The sequence below is a fragment of the Thalassophryne amazonica genome, chromosome 9 (genome assembly GCF_902500255.1).
Source record: "Thalassophryne amazonica chromosome 9, fThaAma1.1, whole genome shotgun sequence".
In the NCBI taxonomy this organism is placed as follows: Eukaryota; Metazoa; Chordata; class Actinopteri; order Batrachoidiformes; family Batrachoididae; genus Thalassophryne; species Thalassophryne amazonica.
The window spans coordinates 90,351,944-90,370,251 of NC_047111.1; the positions used below are offsets into that span (position 1 = coordinate 90,351,944).

Here is an 18,308-nt window from a genome sequence, read left to right on the forward strand (position 1 = left end):
GATATGTCAGCTGAGCACTCTGACCTACGTTTACACAACGTCAGGTGGTCTGTGAACTGAGGGAGGAAATTATTACCTTTATATGTGAATGCAAGCACAAGAAGGCTGAAACATTTCTGACAAAAATGCTAGATGAGAAATTTGTCTCAGAAATGTGCTTTTTAAGTGATATCATGTATCATTTGAATGGTCTTAATCGGAGTCTTCAGGGAAGGGATGAAACAGTGGCTGATGTGGTTGCAAAGCTGACTGCTTTTATAAAAAATAAATAGACATTCTGCACTTTCCCACACTCAGTGACTTCATTAGTATATACTTTTGATGTTCTGTTAAATAAAAAGGGAAAAAGAAATGCAGTAGCATTTGTCTCAATTGTACGTCCCAGAGTAATAGTACAGGTCACGAGAATGTCTGGCCCACAGATCATAGTATTCTGACAAATTTGGCCCCCGGAAAAATATAGTTGAATAGCCCTGGGTTAGAGTGTCACCTTGTAACTTTCATCTGCTCAGTTCTGCACTAGTTTTGGAAAAATTCTCAGACAAGACTTTATCTTCAGCCGACACACACTGTCAGTGACTTATTTTAAAGATTTTCACCATAAGATGCCAAAACAGGTTATTCTGGCTTTCTGTTATATTGCACTAATCTTTAAATGGCTGCATGGATGAATGCCCTCTGCCAACTACAACAATCCAAGATTTGAATGGAATGACATCATTGAGGAGAGAGGAGGCTTTCTGCAGGAGTGGTCAGGGAGGATTGGCATGACCAAGAGAGTCATGAACCTGAAATCAGTTTGAACACTGAAGGTGATTAGGCCTTTTTGAATCAGCAACATCACAACCACACAAATGACCACAAATAACAGAGCCAACACAGATGTAACAGAAAGACACTCAGAGAGCACATAGCTCCACCAAGGACCAAGTCGTATTTGATTGTTGATCCTGGTTCCTGATTTCTCTGGTACTTGAATTAGTATTTTAGCTGGAATAAAGTTTTGACATTTTGGTGTGATCTCAGATTTCTCAGTTCTTTGAAACAGTTATTGAATTGGTTGTCACAGCCACACACAGTTAAGTCAAACCTCCTCAGGAGCAGTTTTATTTATTGTAAGCAAGATTAGATGCTTCTGTTGTTTCTGGAAATCTACACTAACCTTGGCTGCACCATTCATGAGGGAGGCACATTTTATAAAACTTAAAATTGCTGATTAACCTAAACATCAGTTAATCATTTTTATTCTTTTTAATATATCCAATCTTCTTTTTTTTTTTTAGATATGTGTATTTTTTTTTTTCTTATTTATTTTACCCGTTGTCATTGTACAGCAGTTGATTTCACATGTATTAGTTTAATGGACTGCATTTATATGGCGCTTTTCCATCTGCATCAGACGCTCAAAGCGCTTTACAATAATGCCTCACATTCACCCCAATGTCAGGGTGCTGCCATACAAGGCGCTCACTACACACCGGGAGCAATAGGGGATTAAAGACCTTGCCCAAGGGCCCTTAGTGATTTTCCAGTCAGGCAGGGATTTGAACCCAGGATCTTCTGGTCTCAAGCCCAACACCTTAACCACTAGACCATCACCTCCCCTAATGCATCTATTGTGCTGTTTAGTGTCCAGTTCTGGTTTGGCGTGGTAGGAGTATTTATTGATTTTTATCTTTTTCTCATTTTTTTTCAATTTGTTGTGGAACTTTCTGTGTTTTTGGATTTGTTTTACTTCTTTATGATTAATATGTTTTGATGCCTACAGCAAATCAATTTCCTTTGGGTGTTGTGTGGGCCGCTCAGCCGTTTTATATATATATATATATATATATATATATATACGAGGGCTGTCCGTAAAGTATAGGTCCTTTTTATTTTTTTCAAAAACTATATGGATTTCATTCATATGTTTTTACGTCAGACATGCTTGCACCCTCATGCGCATGCGTGAGTTTTTCCATGCCTGTCGGTGACGTCATTCGCCTGTGAGCACTCCTTGTGGGAGGAGTCGTCCAGCCCCTCGTCGGAATTCCTTTGTCTGAGAAGTTGCTGAGAGACTGGCGCTTTGTTTGATCAAAATTTTTTCTAAACCTGTGAAACACATTGAAGTGGACATGGTTCGAAAAATTAAGCTGGTTTTCAGTGAAAATTTTAACAGCTGATGAGAGATTTTGAGGTGATTCTGTCGCTTTAAGGACTTTTCACGGTGCGAGACGTCGCGCTGCGCTCTCAGGCAGCGTCATCAGCCTGTTTCAAGCTTAAAACCTCCACATTTCAGGCTCTATTGATCCAGGACGTCGTGAGAGAACAGAGAAGTTTCAGAAGAAGTCGGTTTCAGCATTTTATCCGGATATTCCACTGTTAAAGGAGATTTTTTTAATGAAAGACGTGCGGACGGGTCCGCGCGGCGGCACAGGAAAAACACCTCCGTGTTGATAACCATTTGTAAAATCCAGGCGGCTTTTGATGGCTTTCAGTGGAGTGAGTATATGAGAAATTGTTTATCAGCTGGACATGTTCCAACTTGTACTTAAGGCTTCCAACAGAGGTGTTTTTCCTGTGGCGGAGCGTCGCGGCGGCTGCGAGCCGACGCTGCAATCCGCCTGCACGTCTTTCATTAAAAAAATCTCCTTTAACAGTGGAATATCCGGATAAAATGCTGAAACCGACTTCTTCTGAAACTTCTCTGTTCTCTCACTACGTCCTGGATCAATAAAGCCTGAAATGTGGAGGTTTTAAGCTTGAAACAGGCTGATGACGCCGCCTGAGAGCGCTGCGCGACGTCTCGCACCGTGAAAAGTCCTTAAAGCGACAGAATCACCTCAAAATCTCTCATCAGCTGTTAAAATTTTCACTGAAGACCAGCTTAATTTTTCGAACCATGTCCACTTCGATGTGTCTCACAGGTTTAGAAAAAATTTTGATCAAACAAAGCGCCAGTCTCTCAGCAACTTCTCAGACAAAGGAATTCCGACGAGGGGCTGGACGACTCCTCCCACAAGGAGTGCTCACAGGCGAATGACGTCACCGACAGGCGTGGAAAAACTCACGCATGCGCACGAGGGTTCAAGCATGTCTGACGTAAAAACATATGAATGAAATCCATATAGTTTTAGAAAAAAATAAAAAGGACCTATACTTTACGGACAGCCCTCGTATATATATATATATATATATATATATATATATATATATATATATATGTATATATATATATATATGTATATATATATGTATATATATATATATATATATACATACATATATATATATATATATATATATATGTATGTATATATATATATATATATATATATGTATGTATATATATATATATATATATATATATATATATATATATATGTATGTATATATATATATATATATATATATATATATATATATATATATATATATGTGTGTGTGTGTGTGTGTGTGTGTGTGTGTGTGTGTGTGTGTGTGTGTGTGTACAGTGTACAGTGGGGAAAATAAGTATTCCATACACTGACGATTTTGCAAGTTTTCCAAGCTACAAAGAATGGCGAGGTCTGTCATTTGTTTCGTAGGTACACTTCAACTGTGAGGGACAGAATCTAAAAAAAATCTAAAAAATCTAAAAAAAATCTAAAAAAAAAACAAAAAACAAATCCAGAAAATCACATTGTATGATTTTTAAACAATTAATTTGCATTTTATTACATGAAATAAGTATTTGATCACCTACCTACCAGCAAGAATTCTGGCTCTCACAGACCTGTTAATTTTTCTTTAAGAAGCCCTCTTATTCTGCACTCTTTACCTGTATTAATTGCACCTGTTTGAACTCGGTGCCTGTATAAAAGACACCTGTCCACACATTCAATCAATCACACTCCAACCTATCCACCATGGCCAAGACCAAAGAGCTGTCTAAGGACACCAGGGACACAATTGTAGACCTGCACAAGGCTGGGATGGCCTACAGGACAACAGACAAGCAGCTTGGTGAGAAGACAACTGTTAACGCAATTATTAGAAAATGGACGAAACACAAGATGACTGTGAATCTTCCTCGGTCTGGGGCTCCATGCAAGACCTCGCCTCGTGGGGTAAGGATGATTCTGAGAAAGCCCAGAACTACACTGGAGGACCTGGTCAATGACCTGAAGAAAGCTGGGACCACAGTCACAAAGATTACATTAGTAACACATGATGCTGCCATGGTTTAAAATCCTGCAGGGCAGCAAGGTCCCCCTGCTCAAGCCGACCCGTTTGAAGTTTACCAGTGACCATCTGGATGATCCAGAAGAGGCATGGGAGAAGATCATGTGGTCAGATGAGACCAAAATAGAGCTTTTTGATATCAACTCCACTCGCCGTGTTTGGAGGAAGAAAAAGGATGAGAACAACCCCAAGAACACCGTCCCAACCATGAAACATGGAAACATCATACTTTGGGGGTGCTTTTCTGCAAAGGGGACAGGACAACTGCACTGTATTGAAGGGAGGATGGATGGGGTCATGTATTGTGAGATTTGGGCAACCAACCTCCTTCCCTCAGTAACAGCATTGAAGATGGGTCATGGCTGGGTCTTCCAGCATGACAGTGACCCCAAACACACACCCAGGGCAACTAAGGAGGGGCTCCGTAAGAAGCATATCAAGGTCATGGAGTGGCCGAGCCAGTCTCCAGACCTGAACACAATAGAAAATCTTTGGAGGGAGCTGAAACTCGAAACTTGAATGATCTTGAGAAGATCTGTATGGAGGCGTGGACCAAAATCCCTGCTGCAGTGTGCAAACTTGGTCAAGAACTACAGGAAATGTCTGACTTCTGCAATTGCAAACAAACATTTCTGTACCAAATATTAAAGTTTGTTTTTCTATTGTATCAAATACTTATTTCATGCAATAAAATACAAATTATTTAAAAATCATATAGTGTGATTTTCTGAATTTTTTTTTAGATTCTGTCTCTCACAGTTGAAATGTACCTATGACATAAATTACACACCTCTCCATTCTTTGTAGGTGGGAAAACTTGCAAAATCGCAGTGGATCAAATACTTATTTGCCTCATTGTTCACTGTTGGTACCTTATATCCCTAATTTCTCCAAAAATATTCGTCCTATCAATTTTCCGTTTTCACAGCAGTCATCCTTGACCCAAAATGTCAGCTCTCCCGTTTCTCCGTGATGGAAGCCATACACATACCGCACGCATATATATATATATATATATATATATATATATATATATATATATATATATATATATATATATATATATATATATATATATATATATACACACAAAATATTTTAATAACAAATAGTTTCCTCTCTTACACTGTCCTTATGAGTGTCTTTGAAGTTCCTCCTGTTGGGGCTTTATGTTTCGTCTGGAACCCCTCAGTAGTCTTTTGGTTTGTAACCTTGAGTTTTTCACCAGAAGGTCTAAAGATTCAGCCTTGGCATTTTGCCTTTTAGAAAACCTTGTTTTTTATTTGCTACTCTCCCACACATTCCCTCCTTCATCTTCACCATGTTTCAGCTTGAGAGTGAAACTAATATTAGCAGACATTTACAATACTCAAGAAAACTAATAAGCATGGTAATGCAGCATTGCAGATTTATGATTTTTTTTAAAATATTTATATCAGGAAGGATAATTTAAAGCATCAGTTTGGGGAAAATGTGAATCTATGAGGTAGGACAGAAAGCGAATCCAAATGGGATATTTCAGCCACACTCAACTGAAGTCATTTAACTTTGTATGTTTCTTTTCAGTGATAAAGTTTTCATCAAAACACAAGATTTATTCCTGCTGGTTTATTTTCAGGACAGCGGTAATGTGAGTCGGAACATAAACTGATATGAAAGATCTGTGTACTTAAGGCCAGGCCTTTTAAAAGTAATTTAGCTTTATTGCACAATAAAGAGCAACATGAAAGAAGGAATCACCAGCTGACATGCAGCAGCATACATTCACATCAACCACTTAATTATTTGCCTTGTTTTTATTTCAATAGTTGATAGATTTCTCAGACACACCAGATTAGCTGTTGAAGTGCAGGTGATGAAGCAGTTCAACACATCACATGGTTCAGTCTGTTCTGAAAACAAACAGTGAAGATTCAACGAAATATAGAGATCGAAACAATTTCTATGCAGGTGCCTTTGTAACACGTAAATCCAACAGTGAGTGCAAGAGATTTTGCACTTGTTGTCAGGTCTGGGCAGATGCACTTTTGATGCATGTTGCTGTATTCACCACAACATGGAATGGCCTTGGGCCCTGCACAGCAACCACTCAGGCAGACAACCCCATCAAAAGTGACCATCGTAACAACCACACTGGAGTTCTTCTCCAGCCACTGTGATCCTCATCACTCAGACACCTGTGTGCTGGATCACACCCAATGCCACCACATGTTCAAAATGTCATAGATGATGCTCCCTCCTAATGCAGGCAATGGTCCCCTCCTGAGTCTACCTAAGTAACCGTTTGTTTGACACAAAGTCATTCCAGTGGTACCCAAGAATCCCAAAAGTAACTTGGGACCAAAAACATCATGTCAACGCCTTTGTCACTGGTTAGCACACAAATCTCACAACCGTACAGGAAGACAAGAAGCACCAGGGCTGTAAAGACTTGGACCTCTGTTCTCTTCCCAAGATATCTGCATCGCCACCCCCATCCAGCAACCTCATGACTCCATCAGCTTTTCCCAGGCATCTCTCAATCTCACACGCTGAGGAACTAGAGTCATGAATAACTCTGCCAAGATAAGTGAGTCTGTACAAGTTCAACACTTTCAGTTTACCTTCCAACCATAAGTTTAAATGAACTTAGTGTTCTGTCTCACCTATGCTGTTTACTCCATTTTAACAGGACTGGGGTTTATTGCCTCAGATAGTTTAGTTTGTTTGGAGAGGTGTGAACACACATTGGAACTTTGGTGTGGACAAAACAAATGGACCATGGCCTGCTTGACAAAATGGGTCTCAGTCTTGTCCCAAGTGCACTGTGGTACGGTTCCCTTGTAGTGAGAATGCAAACTGAACACATAGATCAGGCAATCAAACTTAATGTCAATTCTACGCATTATATGTTTTGTTTTTCTGTGTAAAGATGGCAGAATCAGCTGTGGGTTGACCTGCAGTAGAAACACGCATTAGTGATTTTTTTTTTTGCAACCACAACTATGAAAACAGACACAAATACACAGCGAGGCTGACCTGGTTGGCAACTTGCGGATCAGCAGCTCGGTATATTTCTGGTAGCGGCGGATCGCTCTCAGCGCCACGGTGCCACGCCTGTGACGGTGAGGCATCTTCACACCACCGGTAGTCGGAGCGCTCTTCCAGGTGGCTTTGGTAGCGAGCTGCATCCTTAGAACTTTTTGTCCGATGGATTTAAGGGCGGTCTGCTTGGTTCTGGCCATATTAAGCTTATGCTGTGAAACTGCCGCAAACTTTATTAAATTGTCATTAAATTCACAATCCGGTACAACATACATATCCACTGAACCATCTGCTACACATTGATCACAATAAACAGCTTTATTTTGAGGGTTTAAAGCCTCGTAATGTGCTTTTATTCCCTCTATTTTCTTTTACGTGCCAACCGCGCAGTAATCCATGATGTAGATGGGAGCAAATCGGTCACGTGATTGAAAACTCTCTACAGACAAACAAACACATTCACAATCTCATTCACACCTACAGTCAATTTAGAGCCACTGATTCACCTAACCTGCATGCCTTTGGAAGTGGGAGGAAGCTGGAGCACCCAGAGGGAATCCACGCGATCACAGGGAGAACATGCAAACTTCACACAGAAAAGACCAGGTGGGAAGCGATCCCATGACCTACTTACTGTGAGGCAACAGTGCTAACCACTAATCCACCCTTTTTTATCCTTCCATCATGTTATGTTTGCCTAAATACGTTGTTAGACTGTTTGTCGATCACTCAGGTGAACTGTGTTTGTAACGTGCCGTCTAAATCTGTGTTGCCTGCAAGAAGCAGGTGATATATTAATGTCAGCCATAAAGAGGCTCCATCCAGCGGCCCAAGCAATTTCCTCTGTTGTCCGCTATCATTAGAGCATTTCAGGGACAGGAGGTGAATGACAAATGTTCATTGCGAAAAAGCAAAAGCTGAGCATCATCTTCGCTGCACCCCTGCCTGATCTCTGGCAGCAACCGAACTACACACGTTTTTAACCAGACTGGCAGTCCTCATTTGGTATTTCAGCCTCTTACAAGGTTCCACCAGCAACGAGAACCTTTGACATTAAAACGGAGACATGCAGGATAAATGTCAGCATGTTTTAAGAGAGAGGCCCACTCCAGGCACTGAGCACTTAAGGACATACTCATGTAGTAACAACTCAGTGAGAATGGTCACTGTGTCAGAAAGACAGAAGTCACTCTCCCACACTCAGTCCTCTTCTCTCAAGTGGTAACACTTAAAATAGAGATAAGAGAGATTAAAAAGCCCCAACCTCTGAAGGCCACCCTTAAGAAAAGTCAGTAATGATGCAGAAAATATAACCCCACATCTGCTATTGTGATCAGTGTCAAAGCAAATTTATAGCCTGAGGGCCCCTTCACACATAGTATGAATGTGGTCGAATTGCGCATGAAGTGCGCATAAAGCAGGAATTGTATGCAATACGTGTGAAATCATAGCTGCCTCCAATGCCTCGTACACCTGTTGCTACTATTTGCACACACCAGAAAGACAGAGACAGAAAGAGAGTGTGCGCTGTGAGAGCCCATCGAACCCTCTCACAGCATGTGTCGCCCAAATTCCACCTGACACACATGAACATCTAACACCACTCGCATGGCACTTAGCAAGACAATAGTCAGCAGACAATCACTGTTGACATGGATATGAAATTTGTTTAAGTGCCCCCACGAGTGTGGCTTTGCAAACAGACACAGTGACACGTTGGTGTGTGCGCTGAACTGACAGGGGGTGTGTCCGCCGACAGGACTGGCTGTGGAGATCTGTGGTGCTGGACGTCATGGCTGGGGACACATACAGTGTTGGGACAGACATGAACGAACAACTGCCCACTGTGACATGCATGTGTCTGCTTGCTGTCCTCATGTGGACATGCATAAAAACATATATCGCTGTTGCAATGGGCTGTAGCACATGCGCTCACGGTGCGCACATTGACACGGACCGTCAGATCATAACACGATTTGAATGTCAAGTCACCCACGTGAGCTCAGTTCCACATGACACAGTGTCAGTCCTGCAGCACACAGTCCATAAGACATGCGTGTCGGGCCAGCTGGACATGCCGCAAGCAGATGTAGACATGATAAGAGTGACCTGCTTCTCATTCATGTCATTTCATGACTGTATGTCTGTGACCATGGGTCATCTACAGAAGAACAGACATATCATACTTGTATTGCCCGCTTGATAAGAGGGTTTCAATAAAACATGAAAGACACAGAAACCGAAACAAAATCCATAAACCAAACATGAAATGGGGACTCACGAACAATTGTGCGCATGCACGAACACAGTGCAAGCACCTGAAACATTTTGCACCACATTGCACCGCTGATGTGGAGAAAAATAAAATAAAAACCAGCTGAATAATTAATGAATATCACTGGGTTGATATAAATAATAAATAAAAGGGGACACAACACAGAACCCTGCGGTTAAATAAAAAATAAGTGCCCCTGACGGGATTCGAACCTGCAATTTACAAAAGCTCTGATTACCAGACAGAAACGTTACCATTGCGCTGCAATCACTGTCTAATAACAGGGGCGTAAAATGGCTAAAATCATCAAGGAGATGAATGTATTTAAAAAAAAAAACAAAAAACAAAAAAGCGCCGTAATAACTGACAAAACAGCATTTGATAGTATGTATTTTTGGTGATACGTGACTGAAAGTGGTGTATTTGTGGCACTGTTGGCTTGTTATATTGTTATAGTCCTGTGGTGTGCGTACTCTGCCGAACATGCGTGTCGGGCCAGACATTTGTGTCATTCAGATCACCTACTGCGTGATCTGGCGGTCCGTTTGACATGCAGCAGTCTGCTGACATGTGCTGTGTGCGGCCGCCGCAGCCTGGCTGTGTGTGCTTAGACGTGGCTGTCCGGCCTCCATATGATCATGTTTGTAAATACATATCAGCACATCATGCAAGTGTGCTCTCCTTCCACACGCCACATATGATAGAGGAGAGAGGCTGCGGGGACGCGAAACACATGCACACCACAAATGGAGGGGGGGACACATGCGCACACGTTTGATACACATGCACTCCAAGTGTGTTGCTTTCTCCAATGCCACAATCGTGGAGGCACTATAGACAAATTTCAAATCCAGCTTGAAAGCGATCATCTGCTCAGTTTTTGTGCTAACAACACAAATGGCCACACATTTTCTAAGTGCCCAGCAAGCGGAGTTGGATGTTCGTGTGTGTCACCTGAAATTTGACTGACACCTGCCGCGAAAGGGATCGAATGGGCTCTTGCAGGGCACACTCTGTCTTTCAGCCACTGGTGTGTGCAAATAGTTGTAGTGACACGTGTACGAGATGTTGGAGGCAGCTCCGATTTTTCACAAATGGCAATTCTTCCTTCATGCACTAGTCGGCTTCAATCGTATTACGTGTGAAGGGGCCCAAAAGCATGTAAACAGATTTTGAAATATTTGGTTGATAGGTAAGCCTTGGGTCAAGAAAGAGTTCATAAAATTTTGATTCACATACAGATGAGTGGGGTGGGAGAGATGGATTTCAATTTTCAATTTCAATTTATTTTCATTTATATAGCGTCAAATCACAACAGAGTTGCCTCAAAGCGCTTCACACAGGTAAGGTCTAACCTTACCAACCCCCAGAGCAACAGTGGTAAGGAAAAACTCCCTCTGAGGAAGAAACCTCAAGCAGATCAGACTCAAAGGGGTGACCCTCTGCTTGGGCATAAATTACAGAACAATTCACACAACAATTCACGGACAAATATACAAGAAATGGTATTGGCGCACAGGACAGGAGGGTCGCCAACACAAATACAACTCCTATCTCTGGATGGAGCTGCAGCTTAAACAGAGAGAAAAAACAGAATCAGGCATCAGAAAGACAAAAAAAAATACTGTATAATTTGCCAGCATTAAACAACAATAAAAACAGAGAAATACTAAGGTGATCGCCGGCCACTAGCCCTAAACGTCACTAAAAGACCCAGAATTTAGGTAAAGTTAAGGCCGCAGCCCGCTCCAATTACTAATAAATTAATTAAAAGAGCAAAAAGCATAAAATAAAACTGTACCAGTATGCTAGCCATATGAAAGGGAAAGTAAGTGTGTCTTAAGTCTGGACTTGAAAAAGTCCACAGAATCTGACTGTTTTATTGACGCAGGGAGATCATTCCAGAGAACAGGGGCACGATAAGAGAAAGCTCTGTGACCCGCAGACTTCTTATTCACCTTAGGGACACAAAGTAGTCCTGCACCCTGAGAACGTAAAGCCCGGGCCAGTACGTAAGGTTTAATTAGGTCAGCTAGGTAGGGAGGTGCCAGTCCATGAATAATTTTATAGGTTAGTAGCAGAACCTTAAAATCTGATCTCACTGGGACAGGAAGCCAGTGAAGGGATGCCAAAATGGGTGTAATGTGGACGAACTTTCTGCTTCATGTCAAAAGTCTGGCTGTAGCATTTTGAACCAATTGGAGACCGCTAATGCTAGACTGGGGTAAACCAGAAAATAGAACATTGCAGTAGTCCAATCTACAAGAGATAAATGCATGGATCAGGGTCTCAGCATCAACCATAGACAGGATGGGATGAATCTTCGCTATATTTTGCAGGTGGAAGAAAGCAGTCCTAGTAATATTTCTAATGTGGAGGCCAAAGGACAACGAAGGATCAAAAATTACCCCAAGGTTCCTCACTTTGTCAGTGTGATGTATGACACACGAGCCGAGGCTGAGCGTTAACTGGTCAAATTGATGCCGATGTCTCACTGGACCAAGAACCATCATTTCAGTCTTATCAGAGTTTAAAAGTAGGAAGTTTCTAGACATCCAACTTCTCACTGCTGCAAGGCAATCTCCTAAGGGTTTTATGTGAACGAGATTACCAGCAGTTATCGGCATGTATAACTGAGTATCATCTGCACAGCCATGAAAGGTAATCCCAAAACGCCGCAATATGTGCCCAAGGGGTGCTATATAAAGGGAGAAAAGCAGGGGGCCTAAGACAGACCCCTGTGGAACCCCAAATTTCATGTCACTAAGGTTAGACGTAGTGTTACTGTACAAAACACAGTGAGAACGACTGGTCAAGTATGACATCAGCCATGCAAGGGCACTCGCAGTAATCCCAAAATGATTTTCCAGCCTATCAAATAGAATATGATGATCCACTGTGTCAAATGCAGCACTGAGATCTAACAGCAACAGAACCGTAGTGGTGTCCGAATCCATTGTAAGCAGAAGATCATTCACCACTTTAGTGAGAGCCGTCTCTGTGGAATGATATTTTCTAAAAGCAGACTGCAGTGGCTCAAAGAGATTATTCTCAGTAAGATAGTCTACGAGCTGCCGTGACACCACTTTTTCCAGAATTTTAGAGAAAAATGATAGATTTGATATCGGCGACAGTTTTTCAATACACTAGGGTCAAGATTAGGTTTCTTAAGTAATGGTTTAATCACTGCAGATTTGAAACATTTAGGAACAGATCCAGAAGTTAAAGAAAGATTAATAATTTCCAGCACAGTCAGCCCAAGAGTGGGCCACAGGTCCTTAAGCAGTTTTGTTGGTATAGGATCAAATAAACAGGTTTTGCTTTTTGTTGACATTCCGAGTTTTGTCAGCATGCCTAGTGAGATACTATCAAATTCTGTAAATCTAGGTAATACCTCAGTAGTGGCATCCATCTCAATAGCAGGGTGTAGTGGCTGGGTTAAGGCATGCCGGGATATGTTTAACCTGATGTCTTCTATTTTCTTCCGAAAGTAATCCAGGAAATCTTGTGCTGTAAAAGGATAGCGAACTACAGGTGGTTGTCCATGCATAAGTGTTGCCACCGTGTCGAACAAGAACTTTGAGTTATGCTTGTTTTTGTTGATCAAATCAGAGTAGTAGGTCCGCTTTGTAGCCAGTAATACATGCTTATAGTCTAAGATAGCATCAGGCAACGCAAGGTGAAATACTTCTAATTTTGAACAATGCCATTTCCGTTCTAGACCTCTTGCTTTATGCTTGAGGTCACGCAGATAATCATTGAACCAAGGTGACGCGATTTTAACGCAGGTGGTGCAATCATGTCGAGTGTAGTTTTGAGCACTGAGTTTAAACTATCCACAAGTCTGTCTACTGACTGGATATTTGTCAAATGTGAAGCTAAGACATCAGGCAGTCTAGCTTCGAGTTCAGTCTTAGTTGAGGAGTTGATGCATCGCCTCAATGATATATAAGGTTGTTGTTCCACTAGACACGGCAGCAAAACTGTAAACTTAATAAGTGAGTGATGAGACACCACCATCAATATTCATAACAGCAATACCACGTGCGAGAACCAGATCAAGGGTATTTCCACTAATGTGCATCGAATCCGAATGCATTGCCGAAATCCTAATGCATCCACAATTTCCATAAATGATTTGCAGAGGGGATCAGAAGGCTTATTTATATGAATGTTAAAGTCACCAATGATCAGAATGTTATCTACACTAGTTGACAAGTTAGAGATGAACCCACCAAATTCATCTAAGAATTCAGAATATGGGCCAGGAGGCCTATATACAGTGACAAAGTAATACGACTGATTTTTATTCTTCTGACCTTGGCAATGTGTAATATCCTGAGCAGAGCGGAGAATCAGATGCTCAAACGAGTGATATTTGTAACCCCCAACAGCTAATAAGTTAAACCTAGATTTATAAATAAAAGCAACACCCCCCCCTTGCTTCGCATCACGAGAGATGTGACTAAATGTATATACTGGTGGGCAAGCCTCATTTAAGGGAAGGACAGCTGTAGGTTTAAGCCAGGTTTCACATAGCCCAATCATATCTTAAGTGATGATCAATAATTAGATCATTGATCAACAATGATTTTGAAGACAGTGATCTTATGTTAATGAGACCCAGTCTAAGGACCTCAGTGGGGTTGACAGTTGAACTGTTTGGGTTTAGGGGTGGTTCCAGAGTAGCATATGTAAGACGCCTAGAAGTAGGTTTAGGTTTAAGACATTCCACACGCGTTGTAGGTAGCAGACACGAAATCTTTGCTATTGCTGGAACAACCACTGTGCCATCCTCAATTTCAACATCATCCAATATAGTAATGGGTATTAAGTTTGGAAAGCATATCCCTCTACAATTTTTATGGACATGACTACGGAAGCAGGCCACAGTCTCAACTTGTTGAAATTCCCTCCCTCACCATAGTGGATTTTCTGCACTAAATTCCCCGCTAAGCTAATGGATTCCACACCCACATTTGTCATAAGCCTTGCAGGGTCTCTAATCACCTGCTCCGTGGCCTGCTGTAGATTCCTAATGTTACCCTCCCTGTAGAGCTCTATCTATGTTTGCAGACAAGATGGCGGCGCCTTCCCCACTAGGGTGGAGGCCGTCCGGCATCTGCAAGCCACGGCGGCCCCAGAACGAGGGCCAGTTATCAATAAAGCTAAAGCCTTGCTGTCTACAAAACTGCGCCAGCCACCTATTTAACGATGTCAGCCTGCTAAACGCCTCACCAGTACCCCAGGAGGGGAGGGGACCAGAGACTATTAATCGATGCCGACACATCTTTCTGGTAAGGTCATAAGTCCTCTCCATGTCCATTTTTGTGACCTTGTGATCTTGTCTATGATTTTTAATACTGATTCCTGTGATCCTAATTACAGACTCAGATCGAGACAGACAGACAGCAGTGAAAATATAACGTCCTTTAAGATCACCAGTCATGATGAGTAATCAGTATCAAAGATCAGGGATAGGGATGGGTATTGATAAGATTTTATCGCTATCAATACCATTATCAATTCCGCTTATCGATCTGATTCCTTATCGATTCCCAACTGCCTCTGGAGTCCTCCGAGATAACATATCATGGAAGGACTCCTTCTACAGTCGGACGGCTTCCCTGACCACTGGTGTCCACCACGGTGTTCGAGGGTTGCCGCACGTTGATGCACCTAAGACCTTAAGGCCACAGCTCCCCGCTGCAGCTTCAGCAACGGAAGCTTTGAACATTGCCCATTCTGGTTCAATGCCCCAACCTCCACAGGGATGCTAGAGAAGCTCTGCCACAGATGTGAGTTGAAGACCTGTCGGACAGTGGGCTCCTCCAGACATTCCCAGTTCACCCACACTATCCGTTTGGGCTTACCAGGTCTGTCCAAAGTCCTCCCCCACCCTCTGATCCAACTCAGCACCAGATGGTGATCAGTTGACAGCTCTGCCCCTCTCTTCACCTCAGTGTCCAGAGCATGCACCCTCAAATCAGATGATACAATCACAAAATTGATCATTGATCTTTGGCCTAGGGTGCTCTGGTACCATGTACACTTATGAGCATCCTTATGTTCGAACATGGTGTTCGTTATGGACAGTCCGTGACTAGCACAGAAGTCCAATAATAAACAACCATTCACGTTTAGATCATTTAGGCCATTCCTCCCAATCACACCTCTCCAGGTGTCTCTGTCGTTGCCCACTTGTGCGTTGAAGTACCCTAGCAGAACAATGGAGTCCCCCACTGGAGCCCCATACAGGACTCCATTCAGGGACTCCTAGAAGGCCGAATACTCCAAAATGCTGTTCGGTGCATACACACAAACAACAGTCAGAGTCCCCCCCCGAAGACCCTCTCGTCTACTGGAGTAAACTCCAATGTAGCGGTGCTCAGCCGGGAACTCATGAGTATCCCCACATCCGCCCGGTGCCTCACCCCCTGCGCAACTCCAGAGAAGAATAAGGTCCAACCCCTATCAAGGAGAGTAGTTCTGGAGCCAAGGCTGTGCATGGAGGCGAGACCCACTACATCCAACTGGTAATGCTCCACCTCCCGCACACGCTCCTTCCACCACAGTGAGGTGATGTTCCACACCCCCAGAGCTAGCCCCTACCGCCCGGGTCTTGTCCGTTGAGGCCCTCGACTTTCACTGCCACCCAAGGACAGCGCACCCGACACCTGCTGTCTTGTGAACCATTCTTAGTATGGCATCTCGCCTGAAACCAATTTGTCATGGGAGACCCTACCAGGAGCACAAGGCTCCAGACAACACAGCTCTCAGGTTCATAGCGGCACACAAACCTCTCCACCACGATAAGATGATGGTTCCTCTCCAGGAACCCTTAGAGATAAAGTGAGAAGTTCGGTCATCCGTGGGAGGCTCGGAGTAGAGTCACTGCTTCTTCGTGTTGAAAGGAGCCAGCTGAGGTGGTTCGGGCATCTGGTAAGGATGTCTCCTGGGCGCCTCCCAAGGGAGGTGTTCCAGGCATGTCCATCTGGGAGGAGATGGATCTCCACACTGGCCTGGGAACACCGCGGGATCTCCCAGTCAGAGGTGGTCAATGTGGCATGGGAAAGGGAAGTCTGGGTTCCCCTGCTGGAGCTGCTGCCCCCGCGACCCGAACCCAGAAAAGCGGTTGAACATGAGTGTATGAGTGTATTTAATTTTTAGATGCATCCCTCCCACCCTAAAAATGAAATTATCATAAAAATACTAAATTATTCAATTAATTCATTAATTGCTGTACTTGTTTCCCTATTAAAAAACATACGCATAAATCTATGCATTTTTCCTTGTCGTAAAAGGATGGGATGTTTTCATATTTTAATCAGAAATTAAACAAATCAATGTGTTTCAACCAATCACTACATGATAATAATAATAATAATAATAATAATTCCTTTATTTGTGTTTGTACATACAACCCCAATTCCAATGAAGTTGGGACGTTGTGTAAAATGTAAATAAAAACAGAATACAATGAATACAATGACAGAATACAATGACAGGGCAACAAAAGACTGGGAATGTTGATGAATGCTCAAAGAACACCTGTTTGGAAACAGGTGAGTGTCATGATTGGGTATAAAAGGAGCATCCCCAAAAGGCTCAGCCATTCACAAGCAAAGATGGGCTGAGGATCACCACTTTGTGAACAACTGCATGAAAAAATGGTCTAACAGTTTCAGAACAATGTTTCTCAACGTTCAATTGCAAGGAATTTAGGGATATCATCATTTACAGTCTATAATATAACCAGAAGATTCAGAGAACCTGGAGAGCTTTCTACACGTAAGCGGCAAGGTCGAAAACCAACATTGAATGCCCGTGACCTTTGATCCCTCAGGCGGCACTGCATTAAAAACCGACATCATTGTGTAAAGGATCTTACCGCGTGGGCTCAGGAACACTTCAGAAAACCATTGTCAGTTAACACAGTTTGTCACTACATCTACAAGTGCAAGTTAAAACTCTACCATGCAAAGCGAAAGCCATACATCAACAACATCCAGAAACCTCGCCGCCTTCTCTGGGCACGAGCTCATTTGAAATGGACAGATGCAAAGTAGAAAAGTATGTTGTGGTCTGATGAGTCCACATTTCAGATTGTTTTTGGAAATCATGGACGTCGTGTACTCCGAACAAAAGAGGAAAAGACCATCCAGATTGTTACCAGTGCAAAGTTCAAAGGCCAGCATCTGTGATGGTATGGGGGTGTGTTAGTGCCCATGACATGGGCAACTTACACATCTGTGATAACACCATCAATGCTGAAAGGTACATACTATTGTACATCTTATTTCAGTAAGACAACACCAAGCCACATTCTGCGCGTTACAACAGCGTGGCTTCGTAGTAAAAGAGTGCAGGTACTAGACTGGCCTGCCTGCAGTCCAGACCTGCTGTCCATTGAAAACACGTGGCGCATTATGAAGCGGAAAATATGACAACGGAGACCCCGGACTGTTGAACAACTGAAGGCGTACATCAAGCAAGAATGGGAAAAAATTCCACCTACAAAGCTTCAACAATTAGTGTCCTCAGTTCCCAAACTCTTATTGAGTGTTGTTAGAAGGAAAAGTGATGTAACACAGTGGTAAACATACCACTGTCTGAGCTTTTTTGAAACGTGTTGCAGGCATCCATTTCAAAATGAGCAAATATTTGCAAAAACACAATAACATTTATCAGTTTGAACGTTAAATATCTTGTCTTTGTGATGTATTCAATTGAATATAGGTTGAAGAGGATTTGTAAATCATTGTATTGTTTTTATTTACATTTTACACAACGTTCCAACTTC

General features: G+C 42.5%; 1 long non-coding RNA gene across 1 annotated transcript; it reads left to right on the top strand.

The window, feature by feature from the left end:
- The first annotated feature begins 370 nt into the window (after positions 1–370).
- On the top strand, positions 371–15,215 carry LOC117516639. The gene is made up of 3 exons (XR_004562504.1): positions 371–485; positions 10,703–10,708; positions 15,205–15,215. It is a non-coding gene; the product is annotated as an uncharacterized LOC117516639 (long non-coding RNA).
- The last annotated feature ends 3,093 nt before the right edge of the window (positions 15,216–18,308 follow it).